This window comes from Melopsittacus undulatus, chromosome 5, assembly GCF_012275295.1.
Source record: "Melopsittacus undulatus isolate bMelUnd1 chromosome 5, bMelUnd1.mat.Z, whole genome shotgun sequence".
NCBI lineage: Eukaryota > Metazoa > Chordata > Aves > Psittaciformes > Psittaculidae > Melopsittacus > Melopsittacus undulatus.
The window spans coordinates 9860258-9877683 of record NC_047531.1 but is presented as its reverse complement, the minus strand read 5'-3'; positions in this window follow the sequence as shown (position 1 = coordinate 9877683).

Here is a 17426-nt window from a genome sequence, read left to right as displayed (position 1 = left end):
AGCGTAAGAGTTAAAGTGATTGACAGGTAACCAAAGGCAGAAAAAAACCATTTCAGGTGAGGCTCTTAGGTGTGTTTTTGTGGAAGTAGTGGAGAATAAGGGAACAGAAAACCATATTAGTTAACTAGACATGGAGTAAAAGAAAAAGTTATTTTCAGTGAGCAAGGAAAATGTAACAACAGGATAAGCAGAGCTTACATTCGGAGTTCTTAAAGGTTTGTATTGCCTCATGCACCTTTTGGTGAAGCTATTTCCATGCTGACAACAACTGCCTGTTTAAGAAACAGTGCAAACAGATATTACAGTAACAGATATTGATGCAGCAGTTGGGAAATCCAGGCCATATTTCTGCTCCAGGTCTACTTTAAAGAAGTTAGAAGGTCCTGGTCCCATGTATTCCAAATTCACAGTGTAAATCCAGTGTATCAGCTCTATCATGTGTGTGCAAATAACTATGTTGCAAGTGATACAGAACTGTTTCTCAGGGAATGTGACAGGGATTCCCATTTCCTGAGTGCTGATGTGCTTGCTGGACTTACCTGGCGACACAGAAAGAAAACATGGATGCACGGACAAAGAAGAGAGATGAAAGTCCCCTGTCTGGATGACAAAGGGAATGTAAGGCCTCCTGTGTAACACATTGATGTTCAGATTGACTGCAGCTGCTGCCTCTGCTCAGTGCAAAGGACACACACAAACCTGAAGGCTGGGGTTTGAGGACCTGAGCCATAAGAGCCATTCAGCACTCTGCAGAAAGCATTTTGGTGGTTTGTGACAAATTGCTCAGATTTTGTGCTTCAGGTTACCATCTCCTTATGTCAGAGAAGTGATGTGAAGGTACACTCAGGATTGCTTGCACTTGTGCGGGAGCTTCAGTCCCTCAGGGTTTCCTATTAGAAGATCCCAGCATAACCATCTCATTCAGAACTCTGGCCCTAGTGCCAGCTCATAGAGTCATCGAATGGTATGGGTTGGAAGGGACCTTAATGACCACCTAGTTCCAACCCCCTGCCATGGGACACCTTCCACTAGACAGGGTTGCTCAAAGCCCTGTCCAACCTGGCCTTGAACACTTCCAGGGATGGGGCATCTACAGCTTCTCTGAACAGCCTGTTCCAATGTCTCAGCACCCTCATAGTAAAGAATTTCTTCATGGTATCTAATATTGATAATGATCTTTAAAGGTCCCTTCCAACCCAAACCATTCTATGATTCTATGAGAAATATCTTAGAAAGTCCTCATTACCAGAACACATAGATAATCCTTTCCCCATTCCCCACCCCGATCTGCTGAGTAAGCTACTGTCATTTGCAAAGAAGCTTAGCACTAAATAATGTATAGTAAATAAAAATATTTCTCTTTGTCCATTGTCAGTTGTAGCATTCCATTGGATTCCCTGAATCTTTATGTTATAAATAGTAACAAGCAGGAAGTCTGGTCCAATTTTTGTTTGACTCTTGCTTATTTTTAATACCTCTGTTAAATTCTTTCTAAAGAAAGCTCTCACAGTAGTTTCATTTTACCCTCCTGCAGAGGTCTTTTTAATCTGCAATTCCTTTTGTAGTCCTTCTCCATACTTCATATATATATAAAATGTGACTTCTTACTCAGGTGAGGTTGACAGATGTTTTCTCACTGCTGCAGATATGCTAGTCCAGTAAATACATAGTGGTACTACATATAATCTGGAGTTGTTTTCCATTACAGTCCCTTAACATTCCTGTGTTTCCATTGCAACTGCACTTTGGGCTAAGGTTTGCACCAAAGCATTGCAGATGTGCCGAATTCCAGAAACTACCAGGGAAGCACGTCTGAAGAAGCTGTGTGGTAAATTTGGTGGAATAGAAATTATTTTACTTTGAGAAACAAAGTAATCTTTAAAACCACCAGGCTATTGACCAGATATGTTCTCTCTGATGACAGATTTTACCAGATATTATGGATGATGACTCTTGAAGAAGATAAACAGTGAGTCAAAGGGAGAATTTCCATTTACTTCAATGGGTTCTGAACCAGAAATTCAAACACAGTGATCATTATTAAAAATTCTACCAATTATCTAGTAATCATTTCTCCTGCTTACTAGGTTTCCCCTTTACATTGATTTAGCACTTGAATAGCTTTAGTTTTAAATGCCATGATCAGCTTTGAGAAGTGCAAAATAAAACCATAGCATTTGTAGGTCTCCAATTCGAATAACTACCACAGCATGCTTTTGTGAAACTGAGGAAACAGGGGCCTTAGAACGAATATGAAACAACACAGAATAAAATTATAAGCAGATGGAGTAATTTTACTTGTAGCATACTCTGGCTGTAGTACTTGAGGCACTGTGACAATAATAATTCACTGCTACATGTACTGATCATGTTGTGATTTTAAGGATGACTTGAAAAGAAAACGTCACAGGCAGGTTGAAATGTCAATTAGTGCAACATTCCTTAATAACCCACAGTTTCATTTCTTCCCCTGTGAGTGCCAGAGAAATGGAAAATGTTGCACATTTAATCCGCTCTCAACTAATTTGATCCTTTGGGGCTTTTTATGGTACATTTTATTCCATCTTGGTCATTTAGAAACAATGTTCTACCAGAGTACAAGGGAAAATGTCCTTACAGAGGAACTGTTAATTCAGTAGAAGAGCATGTGGGAGGAAAAGTGCATTCGGATTGCAGGCCAAATAGAACATACATAAGGTAACATCTGCTTTGTTCAGGTTTTGCTCAGGAGAGGCATGGCGTGTGGTGGGAAGTGAAGAGCAGCTGCCACCATTGATGCTGAAGGCACCAGGGAAGCACAGCCCTGAGACTTCCAGCCAAAATTTCAGGCATTTTCAGTGGTCTGACCACTGCCCTTTTCTGTCAGCTCTGTCTCATTCAAGAAAGGAGGCTGGGGTACTTGGAGACTCCTTCTGTGAGTGCCCACAAGAGGAGGCAGGCTGAGCTGGCTTATCTGTGCTCTGAGGCAGTGCTCAAGAGAGATCTGGGGATTGGTCCCTATATTTTATAATAGCAGTGTGCCCATCTAGACAGGAAATTATTCAGAAATGGGTATTGTGGTGGTGCAAATTCCCACTCGGTACAAATTTTCTTTAGCTTTCAGGCCTGGATGAGCTTTTATGCTTTATTATCTATGTAAAGGCAATAATTGGTGTGAAATCAGCAAATAGAAGTAAAAAAAAAAAGTAAAAAAGAAAACTAGGCTTTGAACAGGAGATACACTTAAAGAAATAGTAGTTTTATTTCAGGAGGAGACATGAGCTGCTGTTTCACACTTTGGGTGTGAGGATCAGCATGATGACGTACTTGGCATAGGAAAGTATTGCTAAAGCTGTCTTACCTTAGCACTGACCTCCTCTCAACTGCTTAACACAACAGAGCACTAGGCTCATGCATTCAGACCGCTTCCAGGGGTGAGGTACCTTTGCTTGACATGCTGTTGTGTTGTATAGGTGTACTGTCTGCTGTCTTCTACAACTTGCTAAAGTCAGTATCCTCTATGCAGCATCACCAAGTCATGTAATCAGGCTCCCATGAGAAAGGAAAGAAGGCATCAACTTTAAATAGCCTCATCTTTGGGTCTGAAGAGTATATAAAGATTACTGAGCAGTCACAGCACTGGTCAGCTGAGGATATTTCTGTGTTCATACCTAACCCTTCCCCTTTGTAGTGACCACAACATGGTTTTTGGGGTCTCTTCAAAGTACCTATATCTCAGGTCCTAGCACACTTGCTGAAAGCAACCCAGGTACAGCCCATAAACTAAGCTGAAGTACAAACACAAACATGACCTTTCTTCTATCTGTCAGCCTGTGTGTGCTCTAAAGTCTCATCTGAAACTGAACAACAATATGGCATGAAATTTTCCTTGATTAAAAACAGACCCAAGGTTATCTGCAGTAGATGTTTATAAGTGAGACAACAGCAGTAAATTGTTCTGCTGCTTGTGGTGTTATTGCAAGTCCTGTCTAGAATCTGCTTTTCTCTAGGGCTCTAAGAGGTCTGTGGAAATCTTCAGTTTTTCATAAAAATAGGTTTCTAGCTGGGATTTAAAGAAAATTTCATACAGAAAATGGCATGGAGAAGGTTGAAGACAAGAAAGCAACAAGAATCCCATACTGCCTTTCCTACACTGTCAAGATTTTAAGAAAAACCTTATGATTATGCAGAGGAAGATATTTACCCCAAATTTCAAACATTCTGGGTTAGCAATACTGAAATTGTCTCTATGGGAACTACCTCAGGCTCACCGAGTATTTTTAAATCTTCTTTCTCCTGTTTTACAACACTTTCATGTGTTTAAAGAGATTTCAAAAATATCTACTCTGGTGTCCTGGTTTGAGCAGTAGCAGTCATTTTTCTCCTTCTTGGTAGCTTGTGCAGTGCTGTGTTTTGACTTTTGGGCTGGGAACGGTTGCTGATAGCAAGTATGTTTTGAGTTACTGATCAAATGTTTGGTTTGTCCAAGGCCTTTTCTGAGCTCATGCTCTGCCAGGGAGGAGGGAAGGCCGGGAGAAAGGAGAGACAGGACACCTGACCCAGGCTAGCCAAAGAGGTATTCCATACCATAGCACGTCATGCCCAGGATGTAACAGGAAGAGACCCGGAAGGGCTGGAGCTCTGGGGGGATGGAGGAGGTATCACTCGGTGCTTGGTCGGGCAGGGTGGGGTGAGTTATGGGTCGGTGACTGGTGAGATGTATTCTCTTCACTTGTTATTTGCTTTATCATTATTATTTGTAGTAGTAGTAGCAGTAGTGATTTGTGTTATGTCTCAGCTATTAAACTGTGCTTATCTCAACCCGTGGGGGCTACATTCTTTGGATTCTCCTTCCTAACTCTCCAGTAGTTGGGGGAGCAAGGGGGGGGGAGTGAGTAATGAGCTGTGCAGATTTGGTTTAAACCATGACATCTGGCTTCCAAAATTTTTGGATGAACCATCAGGTATCCAAATTTCTCCCAAAATAGCATGACATTTTTTAGAGAAAACTCTTGAGCAGCCTCCTACTTTACTATTGAATATGGTTTACTTTTACATATTCAACTTTACTGTTGGATATGCAGCCTTTTTTGCAAAGCCTGAGACAGCCCCCAGGCCACATGACATTTGAGGGGATAGTGCTGGCCTGCTGCAGCATCCCTCCAGGGCTGAGGTGATAAACAGTACTGCTTTCCTAGTTATAGTGCAGCCTTATGGGTTCATTCACATTCTGGGACATCTTCATGCATGGCAGTAAGAGGTTCAAAGTGTCCACTGACCTTTTTCCTGGGTATTTGATTTATAGAAAAAGGTAGGAACTAGAAAAGCTGTGCTGTAAATGAGAACTGCAAAATAACCCACTGCACTTGAGTAGAATAAGATGGAAGTCAATTTTGTGGCTCACTCTTGGTGCACAAACATTGGCAGATTGTACAATTTAAAGACTTGCCATATCCATGATAGCTTGGGAATGCCATCCCCTTGATGGGAAGAGTTCAGGATTAATGTTGGGACTACAGCTGGGCTTTGGATTCAGAAAAACTATGGCAATGGGCAATACCCAGTTTAGTGTTTCTAAGTTGAATGGAAGGGCAAAAGAGAGACACGGACTAATTGATTCTACTGGGAGTGGTGGAGGAACTGTGCTTACATTTTGTGTTCTGGTTCAAAAGCAATAGGAAATGTTGAGTTTTTGCAAGAAACGTCCCCTCTCCTAAGCCACTAGAGGGCCCTGAAGTCCATCTCAATAGATCAGCATAGCAGGTCGGAGGTTTTAAAGGCTATGAACAGAAGTGATCATGTTTTCCATAATTTTTGCACTCTCTGGGCTTGCTATCATGAATGGAATGTGAGGGATGCATACAATCACAAGAAAATAAGGATGTGGGGAAAAGGATACCTCGAAGGGTAGCATCACCAATTGACTTCCACCCACTAGTGAAGAGAGTGACTTTCTGAAGTTTGATGGGCTCTTGCCTCCTCAGCAGTGCTGATAAGTCAGACATGTATGTAGTAGGCTCCCTGTGTGTGCACAAGAGGCTTGTGATTTCATACCACTCCTTGTGAAGGTGTTTGCCTTATGTTAAGCTTTACCTCAAGCCTTAATATGGAGACAGTGTTCTCACAGGAGAATGGATATTTGGTATATGAGCTCTGAATAACTCCAAGGGATACAGCAAGGCCATGGGAGGCCCAAGGAAGCCTAAGCAAGCAAGATAAGAAGAAGCTGGAATTCACTGACTGATGAGAACTGTGGACTGTTGGCAAGCGTTCGAGGTCAAGTTCTCACACCTGTGCTTAACCAATTATATGTTAGTCACTAAGGGTCTTCAAGACAAGTATCCAATCATGATATGCCAAATTGCTGTAGGTGTGTGTAAGCAATAGTATATAAGGAGTTAATGCTTTGCAATAAATGGCTTTTTGTCTGATCGTATTGGTCTCTGACTGAGTCCTTTCTGCGGTACCTTAACTCCATAGCTTGTCTTCTGCTTGTGGGGGAGTGAAGTAGCTCTGTTCCGCTCGTTGTTGAGTGTGAGGTATGGGCAGAGTGAATAAGAAACAACAAAAGGCTTTTTTAGAGCAATACTTCTTTCTCCTTGTAGAGTTGAATGCTGTGCGGTTCTGTTCTTTATTTATGGATGTGTCTCAACAGAGAACTTCGGTGCTGCTGGTCATCCTTCAGAAGCGCACTTCCTTGTGCTGTTTCTCTTTGCAATCTAGAGTAACAGACCTTTGAACGTGTTTAGAAACATGCATAGTTTAAAACACCTCCAGATTCTGTCCTTGTTGTTCCTCTCCCCATTTGCTTTTCCCAATCCCTTTATTAAATAGGTTTGCCTTCTGACACCCCATAGTGTCAGTCTGAGGGGTTTCAATTAAGACCTGTAAAGTGATGTTAAACTTTTGGCAGCCCTTTCAGGACTGATACTGAAAGCTAGATCTGATGAAGAGAGAGTATGTCATTGGGATCTAATGTTCACTCAGTCTTGTTCTAGAAGAGTGTGAAATATTGGTCACTGAAACACAAAAATGTCACCATGATTTTTATGGCTTTTGCTGAAACATATATAATTTGATGGGTGAGAGCTAGAGCAGCTGACTCCACAATCTGAAGAGGGCAAAATGTGTTCCAATAATAAAATGCTAAAATTGCCAGAAACCTTCTTAAAATACTTTGCCTGTGACGTATAAGGAAACATACTGCAGTGGAGACTGGCTCTGCTGGCATTTCCTTCAAATGACCTGCATAACACCAGTGGCCCTTTCATCCCAGAGTAAAGAGTAGCTGTTCAAAGTGACTTCTGTTAACCACTTGAAAACCTGTCTTATGGAATGTTGACACTGGATACAAATGAGGCATAAACTATGCATTTTCCCTCAGGGTTAATTTTGCCTTTTCAGAAATGAATTACACATTTGCATAAGAAATAATGTTTCAGACAAATGTATGGCTGCCAGGCTGGAGATTGTGATTAGTGATAATGGGTGAATGAACATCCACTCCTGCTTTTTTTTTTAAGCAAATCTTTTCCTCATTAGCAGTAATGTGAAAGATATTAATATATATGTAAGTAGCCACCATGCTTATTGTATACAAAGACTTGTTAACTCTCCAGCAAGATAGTGTGAATAGGAGTAACATCAGATATTTTTATAGCATCTTATTTAGTGATTTGGACTCCTTCTATGCTAAGTAGAGGAAAAAAGGCACTTCTAAAAAATTTTTCCCTTCATCTTAATGTAGATGACTATAATACATTATGTAGCTCATGTCTGAGAAGTATACATTCCTCTCCCTTAATTCCAGTAGAAGTCTCAATGACTACACAGGTTGTATATTATATGTTTCTAGATTTTGGCAAGATTAATCCCACCTGCCCTGTTGGTGTGGTCATGGAGATCTCATATTTGTTAGTGCTAAATTGCCAAGCACAGTGTCTGTCCTGCATATGTGGTCGCTGCAGCCCTTGGGAGTGAAAAGCATAAACAGCAGGCAGCTGCCAGCATAAACAGGGGTTTGAGAGAAACTGCAGCTCCCAGGAATGATCTAGTAGAGTTCAGTTATTTCAAAGGAAGCCTCTTGCCCAGTTTGGGACTCTTTGGACATGCAGGTGCACATTACCCTTCTGCAGCTATGGGATCTCTGGAGGAACTCTGTGGGTAAGTGTAGCCAAGCTGCTGCTTGAGAAAAGCCTGTCTAGAGGGCTTTGGGTTAAATCTAACCCACTTCTATGGCCTGAGAACCTTTGCAGGTTGCCTCTTGGGGCCCTTCTCAATCCCACCTGCCAGCATCCCTACAGGACTGATGGGTGTGCTCTGCCAGGCGCCTGAGCTGGAACAAAGGGCATGCAAGGAGGGTGGCACAGGAGTGGAATGGAAGGATGGAGAAAGAGGACTGTGATAAATCATTTAAAATGCACTACCACTCTTCATGGAGTAGTTTAATCCACTGTCTGTTTTTTTTGGTTAGTCTCTTTCTGCAGGTGCTTTTATTTGTTTTATGGGTGAATGTTCTTTTCTTAAAATAATAAAGCTTTCCTGTTAAGGAGTGGTTTGAAAGCAGTAATTTAGTACACTCTTTTTGTTGTTTTTTTCTGGTTTTTTTTTTAATTTTTTTTTTAAGAGAGGATAAGTGGAATTATAAAATGCTTGATAGTATTTTAATTTCTTCTGTATTTCTTCCTTAAGCATATTTTGGGTCTTGAGGGATGCTTGTACTAAATGCATGGTTTAGTTCCAAGTACCTTCCTTCTTAAAACCCATGTGTTTTGGGCCAGATAGGATGACAGAATATCTATTATTTTTATAGCTCACATGTTGGGTTGACAGCATGAAAAATGTTTTACCCTTGTGAGAAAATGAAACATTCCTGCCTAATTTTAAAAAGGGATTGTCTAAAGGACTTTTTAACTGTGTTTTATATGTTTCTGGGATCCTTTTCTGCTCTTTAGGAACAGTTCTGAATTCTTTTGCAAGCATCTCTCATTATTTAGGAACTTATTTTGTCATTTCAGTTGTAAGTGGTTTACAAACTCCTCAAATATCTCTGTGGATGTATAGTGCATTAATGGGATGGGGAGGGTGTTTTTGCAAAGAGGGTTATGCAGTATGAAATATCACTGGGAAAGATACTGCATTTTAGTGGCTGATTGTATAGCTCATTCAATATAGGATGAGAAGCAAGATTTTCTCTCAAGTAATTGTGTCTGTAAAGGTGTCTTTTAGTTTGCTTTTGTTTTTTTAAATAATGCCACTTGGAAATTTAGAAAATAATTAGGAAATCCATTTAATAAGAAAACACTTTAAATAATTGCATTGTCAGAAAAAAAGAAAGTTTTCTGAAATAGGAGTTAAGTTTATCTCACTCTCCTTCAGGATAATGAATGATAACATATTCAGCTGGCAAATGGTATCTTAGGAACATGATATCATCACAGCTAAATCTTTTTGATTGATCCCATGCAGTAAGCAGGACACTTGTGGCAGCCTCATACACATTAGTCTCTCCTTGAACTTCAGATCTACTTTACATTTGTTTTGATAATTTGTCTCATTGCTGCTATCTCCAGCACTGGTGAAACATACCCAGAGTACTGGGTCTAGTGTTGGGCTCCTAAGTGCAAGAGACACAGGGAAATACAAGTGCAGCAAAGTAGCATGAAGAGATGGGAGCATCTGACAGTGGAAGAGAGGCTGAGAGAGATGATACTGTTAAGCCTAAAGAGAAGGCTGCATGGAGACCTCATAGCAGCCTTCCAGTATTTGAAGGGGGCCTACAGGGTTGCTGGTGAGGGACTATTCATTAGGGACTGTAGTGATAGGACAAGGGGTAACGGGTTGAAACTTAAACAGCAGAGGTTTAGGTTGGATATAAGGAAGAAATTATTTCCTGTTAGGGTGGTGAGGTACTGGAATGGGTTGCCCAGGGAGGTAGTGAATGCTCCATCCCTGGCAGTGTTCAAGGCCAGGCTGGACAGGTTGGGTGACATGGTTTAGTGTGAGGTGTATCTGCCCATGGCAGGGGGGTTGGAACTGGATGATCTTGAGGTCCTTCCCAATCCTAACTATTCTATGATTCTATGATCTTATCAGTGTGTATAAACATGTGATGGGTGAAAGCAGAAGAAGCCAAACTAATCTCAGAGGTGTCCAGTGACAGAAGCAGGGGTAATGCACACAAACTGAAACACAGGAGGTTTCCCTGAGCAGAAGAAAACACTTTCCTACTGGGAGGGTGGTTTAACTTTGGCACATGTTACCTGAAGGGGTTGTGAAGTCTTCATACTTGGAGTTATTCAAAAGCCATCTGGACTCAGTACTGGGCAGTCTGCTGTAGGTGACCCTGCCTGAGCAGGGGTGTTGTACTAGACCATCTTGAGCCTCAGCCCTTCTGTGCTTCTGCCACTGTTTCTGCAATTAGACAGCAACCAGGAGAGGCTCTGGCTGAGCAGCCTTAGTGGTGCTGTAGTTTATGTGCAGGCATGAGGTTTTGAAGCAGGTTTTATGTTGAATTACATAAATACAGAAATATGGACTGAGAAGTTTAATTTCTACAGTTAAATAGAGCCAAAGACCTGAACAGACAGAACAGACATCCTGCATGAACCCTTGTACATTAAAAGCCATAATGCCCAGCCCAAATGAATTAATAGTAAAATAGGATTTTCAGAGGTTATGTAGTCTCTTTGTCCCCAGGCAGAGTTAACTGTATCTAAATCATTCCTGGCAACTTTTCCAATGGTTAATGATCCTTACTATTAGAAAGAGTTTCTTGATATCTAAGTGAAACTTCAGTAAAAGTTGGCCCTAGAATTCTATCAATGTGTCTTCTTGACACAGTGGTCACTGAACAGAGTTGATTCACTTTCCCTGTCAAAAGTCTTGCACACTTTGCAAGGCTGCTGCCATTCTTTCCTCAGTCTTGTCTCCTCCAGGCTGAACAACCCCTCCAATTCTTTTAACCTTTTCTCACTAAATATGCAGGAAAAAAAATCATAGGAGACTTTACATGTATGTTATCTGCCTAGTCTAAGTGCTACCAAGTGAACAGAGCAGTGCTCTCAGACTGACCTGTAAAAACAACCCCTGGTGTTATACATGGCATGTACTGAAAGAAATGAGCTGGCAAACCCACTTAGAGGTTTTTGGAACTTTATATTAACAATAGAAACAGTGGTTAGGTCAAAATATATGTACCCAAATGAAAGAGTGTCCCCACAAGGGAAGACTGACACTGGGTGTCCATTCCCTCATGTCCGTGTGCTCCTTGCTTCCTCAGGTGGTACCTGAGCCTTGGAACAGGAGTTTATTGCAGGTTCCCAACTGAGATGCTTTGACACTTTCCAATGTGTAGGAGCCCGTTTCTTTCCCTTAGTTTCACTGGGTGCACAGGGAGAGCTGCCCCCTGCTCTAGGCACTGATCGACATTCCAGAGCTCAGGGTTGATCTCGTCCCCTAATGACCCTAGGGTCAGCATCGTCCCCTGTGGCATGGCTGAAATACACTTGCTTGGAGGATGCGATGAAGTGAACAGCAGAGCACTGTAAAGCCCCAGACTCACCAAAGTCATGCCCTTTTTGGCCCTGATGGGAAAAACCCTGCACTAGCATTTTCTTTGCTCCCTGAGAACACCAGGTGAACTTTTGCCTCCAACAACCAGCAGCTGCCTGAAGAGAGCTGGAAATGAACAAATACAAGAAAAACAGAAAAGAGAGCAAGAAAAAAACTATGTGAGGAAGATCCTGCTCTCCCCATGTTGTCTCCTCCCAGCCTGGTCATGTAGTAAAGGTCTTAAAAGATGAATTTTACTCTGTATTTGCTCCAATACAAAGCTGAAGGAGTTATGGATGCACTAAATTCAACACAAGCAATTTTACTCTCCCCCAGGGACAGTAATATTTGCACAAAGACAACTTAAAAAATAAGAGGAGATAAGTCTTATATGCCGAGTTAATGAAATCTGTAGCTTCTGTAAAGATAATAGGGCTATAGACAATAAACGAAGAAAACTACTAAGAATTTGCAATCACAAAAAGTTGCTGCTATGGGGAGTAACAAGGAATGAGTCTGCTCTCAGCAAGGTTTTTTTCCTCAGTCATTTTACTTTGAAAACACCTTGAGAAATAAGCTAAGGTGTGTTCTGCCATCAAATTTCTGTAAAAAGAACAGAAAGTCACAGTGATTTTCTGTGTTACCGAGGCTGTATTTTTATTCAAGGGACTTCGTTTAATAAAAATAGACAAGAGATTAATCAGGCCCAAAGTACTGAAGTGAATAAAATAATTTAAATGTAAAGTGTTAAAGCGCAATTTTACGCGTTCTGAAATGTACTGGTGCCTTCATTCTCTCTCACATATTACTGAAGGATGCACTATTTGATTCAAAATGCTGTAGTATAATTCTTTTGTTAACCTCCACTGATTTTAATAGGATATTGCCGTTTTAACCAGGTGCAGAATTAGAACAAAAAATAAAAAGTTCTAATGCCTGCATTTGCTTTCACAGACCTCTTTCAGATGTCCTTGATTATGCTTTGTTATGAACTTTGAAATCACCTTTAAGCCTGCTCTGTGGAGCCTCCAGAGTTATTCCCAACTCCATAGAAAATGCTGGCTTGGGGCATTTCTTGAAGTGGGTTTCTATGGCAGTTTGCAAGGTCTGCATTTCTCAGGTAAGAAGCAGGTAGGCTGCACCTACAGATGTTTTTGGGTACAACACCGGGACAGGCTTCATGGGTGAAGTCTGAGTTTGAAGTATGATTCTTAGTGACTGCTCTGACCCCTTTTTATGAGACTGGGCAATATAGAAGCAAGATCAGCCAGGAACACAAAAGACAAATAGATCTGACAGGCCAACAAAATGACAGTAGTTTTGAGCAAGGTAGAGGGTTTGAGTTATATTTAAGATGTATGGGGTTTAAAGTTCTCTCTGGCAGAAGGTCAACTGTTTTACATTTATAAGTAGGGGAAAAAAAACAATATAATTTTTCAGTAATTTGAGGAATGAGGCATTGGTGACAAAATGTTTCTCTTAGAACAAAAAACCCCAAAAGCTTCTGTCACAGATCATGGGCTTTCCAAACCACAGTCACCTCACTTGCAGGAACTGCTGATACCAGTGCTATAGCATAAAAACCTACTGGGACTAGCATCAGTTTAACTTTGGTTTTTTTTTATTACTGCCTTAAAAAGAAACCCCAGTTCTGGGTGAAGGTTAGGAAACCATTTTAATTAGTTTTTCAAAATAAGATTATTGAGCCCATGCTTTTTATTTGACATCCATATCTGCTCTCTGCTTCTCTCAACAGCCAGGAGCTAAAAGAGATCAGCAAAGAACAGGCCTGGAAAAATAAGCGTTTGTCTAGATAAGAATATAAAACAGAGTTGTAGGGCATGTTTTGAGTGAAAAAATGTAGAAAAATGGCTTGGGAAAAAAAGTGAAATTAAAAGGGGATGAGATATTGTGTGAGCTTTTGTTATTTTGCAGATATGAAACAATAATCAAAACCATTTGTCACAATGGTTACTTTCAACGTTTTTCAAAGTAAAATGCTTCACTTTCCAAACTGAAATTACTTTGATGTCATCAAAATCACATCGTCTTAAATGAACGGCACTGGAAGCACTGAATTGATTTATCGTATTTCTGAAAAAAAGAAAAAAATCCTGTTCATCTGTAAATATTCAGTCTCTTGACTCTGCAATGGTTTTGAAAGTTTCAGGTTTTAATCTGACCAGAAAATACTACATTTTGTAGTTGCTAATGAAAAAAAGTAAAATGTGCAATTTTCTTAGCTGCTCAGGTAATGGCAATTCATATCGTCATGAAGAATAAAACAGACTACACTCAGATTAATGATTGGAAGGCAAAAAGGCACACAAAGTTTCAGCATAAACTCTGCTAGTAATCAAGTATGTGATAGGAAAAACAGCCACATCGATTTTGAAGGTAACATAAAAAAAGGGGAAATAATAATGATTCACTGATAGAGCTGTAATGTAAGTAGTTCTGGCTTCTCTGAGAGGGAGTTTTGACCAGTAATTGCTAACTTTCACTAGCATGGTGCTTAGCAGTTTTATCTGGAAGTTCTGGCTTAATTCAAACAATTTCTTTCTGTAATGGTAAAAATAATAATAATAATAATAATAATAAAGAAAGAAAATCTCCTGAGATAAGGAAAAGTATCAGTGGGAAGGGAAGGACAGAGTCACTCAGTCAACTTTTCCATCTTTTGCAGGATTTGGGAAATCTTATGAAAACTCTTCCTGTTTGTTTTTTATTCTATTTTATATTTTTATTCAACAGTTTTCCCCCATCTATAGCAACATCCTGGTTTGGGGAATTGCATTTGGTGTGGTGGGGACCTCTATTCAACTATGGAGTAGAACCTCGATTAGCGGAAAACCTGTTTTGTAGCATTGACCCAGCTCTGATGTTCCTCAAGCTGAGTCCTTGAGGCAACTGGCAGCTGCAAGGCACAGCACATAGTTTGCAGGTAATCTTGGGTTCTATATCACATGGATAGATTTTAATGAAAGAATGATGGTAAGAATGCACAGTGCTTTGTGAGAAATTAGCAGTTATTCGCAATGTTTATTTTTTCGTTTTTTTTGGAGTTTTTTTTACTTTTTACAGGACGGGCCTTGTCTTTTGCATACACCTCATTCTTTGGTTTACATTTTCATTCCTGCATTGTTTTGCCATTCTCATTGATATTTTTATCATTGATGTATGATCAAACACACCACTTGTTACAGATACCTGGTTCATCTCTTGACTTGTTCTTGTTCCACACTTTTCCATGGTGGGGAGGGATCTGAAGCTAGATGTGGGTTGTGACATTCCCTTCCATAGACTAGGGCTGATAGCATCCCAGGTGGGGTTCCACCTCTGTGGGTGGCACTGTACAGATGTCAGACAGCACCAAAGCAAGGAGAGTTCCTCTAAGTCTTGTTCTGTTCTCATAAAAGTATAGTTCATTGGAGTAATCAGGATATTTGGATGAGATTTCCCCTGCAACAAAGCTGGGAGGTGTGGTCAAAAGGGAAATGAAGCAGTACTCCTAGATTTCCTCATGTGCTTTTCCTCTCCTTGGTGCTAGAAGCTGGATTTACGGGAAGAAAAACTGCTCACAGAGATCTTTGATCAGTATCTAGAGACTTGTCTGAAGGATGCAATTAAAGCTGAAAATGAAGGTAGTAGATTCTGAAGAGTTTGATGCAGTTTAAATAAGAGATTTGACAAAATTATGTAATGTGAGGTACAAGAATAGCACTTCTATTCAACTGTATAGCAGAAGAAAAAGACAACTTACTGTGAAATTGAAAAAAGGCCATTTTAAAACTGATAAAAGAAAATGTGTTGCTATACAGCATACTGTTAGCCTGGAGCTCCTCACAGATCTTATCACAGGCAGTTCTTGGCTGGACTGACCATGACTTGCTGGAATACTGAGAGAGCTGATAGTAAACCACTGAAATAAACTCCCCACGTAAATGTGCATAGACACACACATGAATTTTAAACCATATATTCTTGGGTTTTATGATCTCCTTAATAAAGGCAAGTGGATTTTGCTTTCAATGAGATATAAAAGAATCAGTAAAAGATGCTGCCCTTCAGTGGAGCTAGTCTTTGTGTGAGATGCTTGCAAAAAATAGATATTTTTTCTATTCTGCTTTGATTTCAGGCCTGTTGCTTAAAATACATGTCCAAATAATTGGACAATGTGACTCAAACCCACATCCCTAGTGTTTTAGATGACAATAGTAAACTCTTAAAATAAAGATAGGCTTTTCTCCATTATTTCCTTTTCTATGCAGGTAGCATATTATGTTATACTTCTATTTCATGTTTCTAGACTTCTATATTCATTTTTTTTTACTTCATTCAAGGTTTTGATTTTGTATGTAAAGGTTGTTGTATACATTTAAGCACAAGTTTTAGAGTGGAAGATGCAGAAAGGGGTAAATATCCAACTACCTCCACTTTCTCATGGTTAAAGGAGCCTGGAAGAGAGGGACAAATCCAGTACATTGTTCATTTGCACTGATTTTTGTTTTACACTTGTGTCTCTCTGCTATTCCATATGTTTATCTGAAGTGTCTGAGCAAGACACATTGGCAACCATCTGTTATTGATTTTATTTTCATTGCACTGCACTAATAGCAAAGCTGTTTATCTTCAAGGGCCTTGTTCAATAAAAAAAATGGCTAGTTATGATTGCATATGGGGTGGCTCTCTCTGCTGCTGAAAAATAGCTCATAGAAATAGCTTGAGTTTCCATCTAGTGTGATGAAATTAAAACCCATGAACAGCTGACTCATGTGGTAGCTGTGTGCTTGTTGATTGCGGACCATAAGTACGCATTGCTCTTCTGTCATCGATGCACAATAGGATTTAACTAAGGTGCAGAGCCATGGCTAAGGTCCATCTCCGGTGCTCACCGCTGCTCACGTGTGTGCAGCTGAAGGTGCAGGTGTAGGAACAGCATACTGGGAACAGGTACTGGGAGACTGCTGGGAGGAAAGGGGAAAGGATTACCTCCAGTTCAGTTGCTTTCTGCCCAGCCTCTGGGCTTGGAAGAGGTTAAAAATGTTTGACTACATCCTCAGAGAAAAAAAGCCTTTTTCTTCCAGTCTCTCAAGTGCCCTTCCTTAGGGAGTTGGTTAACAGCCAGTCTGGAAAATCTTTGAAAATATGCTGAATTTGTCTATTGTACACTTGTGTCTTGTATTGCTGCTTGTTGAGATTAAAACAAATTTTATGCAAATGTTGTCTTTTTGCTTTCTTTGTATATTGGTGATGTTCTTTAATTACAGGGTAGGGCTGATTTTTCTATTTTATTTCTAGAACTTTTGATGTTTCTATACCTTTCTGTGATACAATGCAACCATTCTAGTTTATTTTCTATATAATATCCTGCAATATATACCTAGATAATTCTGTCTGCCTTAAAAAGGAAGTCAGTCCACAATTATTCATATAGAGCTTAGTCTTCAAATAGGTGCACAAAATACTGGCTTGGTGGAAAGGGTACTTACAGGGCACTGAGCAGGATTAAATAGACCAGAAATCATCAGCTGCTTTCAAAGGCAATTTCTCTCAACGCATATTTCCAGTTAAAACAAACACCTAAGATGCTTTGCCAAAAGTGTTCCCAGTAACAGAAGACCTTCCTAGCTGTTACCTTTTCCCACTCCGGGCTTTTGACAGGCTCTCTTATCAGTATGGAGCTGTGTCATTTGTTGTTGCAGATACCTGACCTGCTCATTCCCACCAATGGTGCAGTTTGCATGTGTGCTCCCTGCTGTGCTTCACTGAGTGTCCTGGGTTCAGCAGTAGCAGTCATTTATTTTCCTTTTTAGTAGCTGGTACAGTGCTATGGTTTTGACTTTCAGTCTGAGAACAGTGCTGATAACACCGATGGTTTTAGTTGCTGCTCA